Raw genomic sequence first — 5394 nt, 5'->3', positions numbered from 1 at the left:
TGTGACCTCCTCCCTGGGGGACAGACAACCGAAAAGTGGGTGAAGTGATACGTCGGACAGGGCAAGATATGAAAAATACCAATTTATGAACTGTCAAGGGCTCATGGGGGAGGGGAGAGCGGGGAGGGAGGGGGAAAATGAGCTGATACCAAGGGCTCAAGTAGAAAGCAAATATTTTGAGAATGAGGATGGCACCCTATGTACAAATGTGCTTGACACAATGGATGGGTGGATGGATTGGGATAAGAGTTGTACGAGCCACCAGTAAAATGATTTAAAAACCAAAAAAACCCAAGAAACTAATAAATAACCAAGCAGACCAACAGTGACAAAACAGGGAAATCTTAGTGGAAAAGGAATCATGAAACATTGAAACTTTAAAATGGGTCAGAAGGGAGATCAGACGATATGGCATTCGAGTTTAACCTAACTACATCTGCCATCATTTGCCATCGCTGATTTTGCAATGCTATCTGATAGCAAGGGCATTCACATGCCTGGACTATGGTCGGAGGGGAGTCCCCAGAGGCTTAATCCACACATGGATTTTGGTCTTCTGACACCCAGAGCTGTCTGCACACCGGGTGTTCAGAAGTTAAGCTCTGATACCACTCCCTCCTTGAAGTTTGAATTTTGTTATTTGGATCCTTATTATTGACAGTCACACAGGCTGGGGTGCTGCTTCTCTGAGGACTTCACAGACACCCCATTTAGACGGCTGCTTCTTTTAAGACCAGTTAGTCCCTAAAAGCAAAGGCACCCCTGACAGACCCCTGGTTTCCGTCTAAGCCTTCGAATTAGTCCAAATGCCATCTGGAGTATCCCACCCTCACCTTCTGAGCGCCATGTTGCCAACGCCAAGTGCAAAGAGACAGGAAAGGATCGTAGCCCGGAATAATGTCCTTGGTAATCGGAAAGGCGGGGAAGGGCAGGCTACTTGAGATCAAGACAGATCAAAGCGGAAGAGACATGTTGAACAGACCCAAACAAAGACACAGAATAATTAGACGGAGAAGAAACATACACAAAGGATAAGGAAGACCAAGAAGTACAGGTAGGAGAGAGCCATCACCTCGGTCCTCCCCAATTCTGGCCTGAAGAATCTTTGGCCAAAAGACTGCCCATCTCTATGAGAAAGCCTTTGACAGAGGGTTTTCAGAAGTTACTGTGTATATTCATCTCCTCTGTTGTAAGGACCAAACCACTACCAGCTTTATAAACATTTAGAACGTCTCAACACTCGGAATCCAGGTCAGATAAACCCCTCAGGAATAGAAGTGGGAGGGGTGACACCAGGTGGGTCGGGGGAAGATGGGGAGAGGAGGAAGGGAAGAAACGGTGGGACAAGGGAGAAAGCAGTTGGTATAAGATATGAAAGTTGGAGGGTAGAGGGAGAATGGGTAGGAAAGAGGGAACCGATTACAAGGAACTATATGTGACCTCCTCCCTGGGGGATGGACAACAGAAAAGTGGGTGAAGGGAGATGTCGGACAGGGCAAAATATGACAAAATAACAATTTATAACTATCAAAGGCTCATGAGGGAGGGGGGAGCGGAGAGGGAGGGGGAAAATGAGGACCTAATGCCGGGGGTTTAAGTGGAGAGAAAATGTTTTGAGAATGATGTACAAATGCGCTTTACACAATTGATGTGTGTATGGATTGTGATAAGAGTTGTATGAGCCCCTAATAAAACGATTAAAAAAAAGAAATAATAAAATAAAATAAAATATGAAAGTAAGAATTTATAATTTATCAAGGAGTAAAGGGTGGGAGGAGTGTGAAGGGTGGGAAAACAACAGAAAAGTGGGTGAAGGGTGACATCAGTCAGTGTAAGACATGAAAAAATAATAATTTATAAATTATCAAGGGTTCATGAGGGATGGCAGGTGAAAAAAATGAGAAGCTGATACCAAGGGCTCAAGTAGGTAGAAAATGTTTTGAAAATGATGATGGCAACAAATGCACAAATGTGCTCGATGCAATGGATGGATGGAGGGATAGTGATAAGAGTTGTAAGATCCCCCCAATAAAATGATTTTAAAAAATAATAAAATAAAATAAATGAACTTATCACCAATTTGAAATAAAAAAAAGAGGAGCTGACACCAAGGGCTCAAATAGAAAGTAAATGTTTAGAAGATAATGACGGCAACTTATGTCCAAATATGCTTGATACCATTGACGTATGGATTGTTATAAGAGCTGTAAGAGCCCCCCATAAAATGACCTGTTTTAAAAAATTAGAATGGATGGTTTTCCCCCAGGACAAAGGCAAACCTTTGAAACCTCAGTCATGATTCTTGCCAATAGCCAAGCACCATCTAACTTCTTCACCACACTTTGCTGTAGCACCCGCATCTTCATGAGGGCAAGCATGGAGCAGGACACTGTTGTGAGAACTAATTGTTCTTAAGTTAGGGCTAGAATGAAGTGCGATCCCAAAGTCCACTCATACATGTATGGTTTATCTATCTCTGGTTCACTTTAGCGACATCTGTATCACTTTATAATAGAGAGCTTTATGAATCATACCCCTGGGACAGAAGGTCATTGTATGGGTAGTACTGATACTATGATCAGTAATCTAACCAATGGTATAGAATTCAAAACACTGTTGAGAGAACAAAAGTATTCACATGTAGGCCTGCTTTTCAGCCCTTAATACATGAATTGTTGTCTTGTACATATTAAAAGGTCAAGTGACCGGACACTATTTACACAAACGATGAGGGCTGGAGATTAGCCACAACTGTCCATCACTCACTCCCAAGGCAAAGCCACGCCTGCCAGACTAATCCACGTCATGAAAAAACAAAGAGCATTAAAATACGAAATATTTGTGATAAGAAATGTACGAGCCCCCAATAACATGATTAAATAAAAGACTAAATATAGGGTAGGTCCCTGGGCCAATCTTGTAAGCGCTACTATGTAACAATATACATGTCCCAGTCATGGCCCTGTTCCGGACTCTGCAGTCTCACCTGTAACTGTGCTGTACTGATCGGCCACCAATCACGATCTGTGATGGTTTCCTGGGTGCCATGCCATAGTCCACTAATGTCCTGACTGTGAGCTCTTGGGCTCCGTTACGACCTCGTGCTACTGGTCTCCATCATCCAGATGAGGTGTCTGGGCCTTTGTCCTTTTAAAACAAGGTCAACCACTCACTGCCATTGAGTCAATGCCGACAACTCATAGCGACCCGACAGCAGAGGGTAGAACTGCCCCTGTAAGTTTCTAAGACGCAAACTGTTTGAGGGAGTAGAAAATCCACCTTTTCCCCTCGGAGTGACTGGTGGTTTGGAATCGCTGACCTTGTGGTTAGCAGCCCAACGCGTACCCACTACCCCATCGGGGACCACTTTGGGCGGGTACAAACCACGAGAATACTTGAGACATGATGTCAGGAGAGACGAGGCCCTGGAGAAGGGCATCGGGCTTGAGAAAGTGGAGGGGTGGTGAAGGAGGGGAAGGCCCCGAAGGAGATGGAGGGACACTGCGGTTGCCACCATGCGCTCAGGCCTGGGCACCGTGGTGAGGACGCAGCAGGACCGGGCCGTGCTTCCTTCTGCTGTGCATGGGCTCGCGATGGGATGGAAATGACCCACTGACACCTACCAGCAACGCCAAGAACACCACCACCAAATGGGACCACAGAAGAGAGAGCTGGTGATCTCCTTCCAGAAAGATCACAGTCAAGTAAACCTTGTGACGCACAGCTCTACGATGTACCGCATGGGGGATCTGTTGAATTGGTAACCATTCCCTGGGGAAAGGTTTGGTTTTCAGGCGAGGAAGTATGGAAATGTAGACACAGCCTTCTTTCTTTGGAGGATAAGGCCTCGGGCATTGTATAGCCAAAGGGTGCAGAGTTACTCAGAGCAGGGATCAGGAATGCTAGGGACACCATTGAGTCTGTGCCCATGATTCCATCCGGGTCCAGGGCGTGGTTTATCAGAGAGACTGTCTTAAATGCAGGCGGAGAGGTAGAGATTATCGAGAGTAACCTTGGCAATGATAAAATAATCCTCTAGGCTTTAATGTTGAATACAGCGTGGATTCCCACCGAGAGTAGATGGCGTAAGGCATGCAGTCCTCGGTTCCAGGTAGAACGGCGCTCCATCGGATTTTCCTGGCAGTCGTCTCCTGTAAGCAGATTCCTGGGTCTTTCTCCCAAAGCTCCAACCTTTCAGCTAGCGGCCCAGCACTGGATAGGACTGAGGATGACCACCTGGCCTTGGAAGAAAGACCAGCGATGGGGTTGGTGGATGGAGAATACAGTGTTAGAGAGGGTAGGGATGAGGGCGTGGCTATAAAACCTACTACCACTGACATTGCCTAATTTTGTGACCCCTACCGATCCAGATCCAGTCACGGCACGTCCTTTCCATGTGAGCAGACAGCCTCGTCTTTCTCCCTCAGCTGGTGGATTTGAACAGCCGACCTTTGGTTGCCAACCCCATCTTTGACAGTTCTCAGCACTGGACCTGAACCCAAAGACATATGAAGGCTAAAGGATGGCTGACCCGAAGCCCCATCCCAGCAGTAAGTAGAGGTAGAGTCTAAGGGGAAGACCTCAGTCGGAGGGAGGGGCTTATGCTGCTGTAATTAGTTCCCATTGAATGGATTCCAACTCCGTCTCTGTTTTACTTTGGCATTGACGTTGGCTTATTTTTCTTTTTTTGGTACGTTTTTTCTGTACATGAAATCCAGGATAGGTAAAGCTATAGAGAGAGTGGCTGCACTGATGGTTTCTTGTGGATCTGGCAGGGGAGGTTGGGGATAATGGGGAGCTAATAACAGTGAGCACAAGCCAGAAGACAATGTTCTGGAATCAATTGTGGTTTTGACTCTACAACTCTTTTTAATATGATTGAACTAGATCCTGAAAAATGAAAATAAACAGATGAGTGGACTATTGAATTGTAGAATGTGTGAATTACATGTCAATAAAACTAAAACGAAAGACAAATGCTAGAGAATAGAATCCAGTCTGTAACTGCAACGAGCATCACGGTCAGGATGAAATCATTTTAAAGCATACCATACCAGTATAACCAATAGACATCGATGATAGATTGAAAGGGCGGGGGAAAGAAAAGAGATATGGAGGGAAAATGATAGATAGATAATCGAGAGGTCAAAAAATACCCAATCGAGGTTTTTGTTTTGCCATGGAGTCCATGTGGACTCATAGTGATCCTACAGGACAGGGTAGAACTGCCCCTGTGGGGTTCTAACGCCGTAGCTCTTTACCAGAGTAGAAAACCCTCTTTCTCCCTTGGAGCTGCTGATGATTTTGAACTGCTGACCATGTGGATCGCAGCCCAGTGGGTAACCACTATACCACCATGGCTCCTAGATAGAAGATAGATACTGGGTTGGGGAG

This window comes from Echinops telfairi, unplaced genomic scaffold (assembly GCF_000313985.2).
Source record: "Echinops telfairi isolate 266 unplaced genomic scaffold, ASM31398v2 ScPeMD7_655;HRSCAF=1070, whole genome shotgun sequence".
Classification (NCBI taxonomy): domain Eukaryota; kingdom Metazoa; phylum Chordata; class Mammalia; order Afrosoricida; family Tenrecidae; genus Echinops; species Echinops telfairi.
This window is presented reverse-complemented; position numbering follows the sequence as displayed.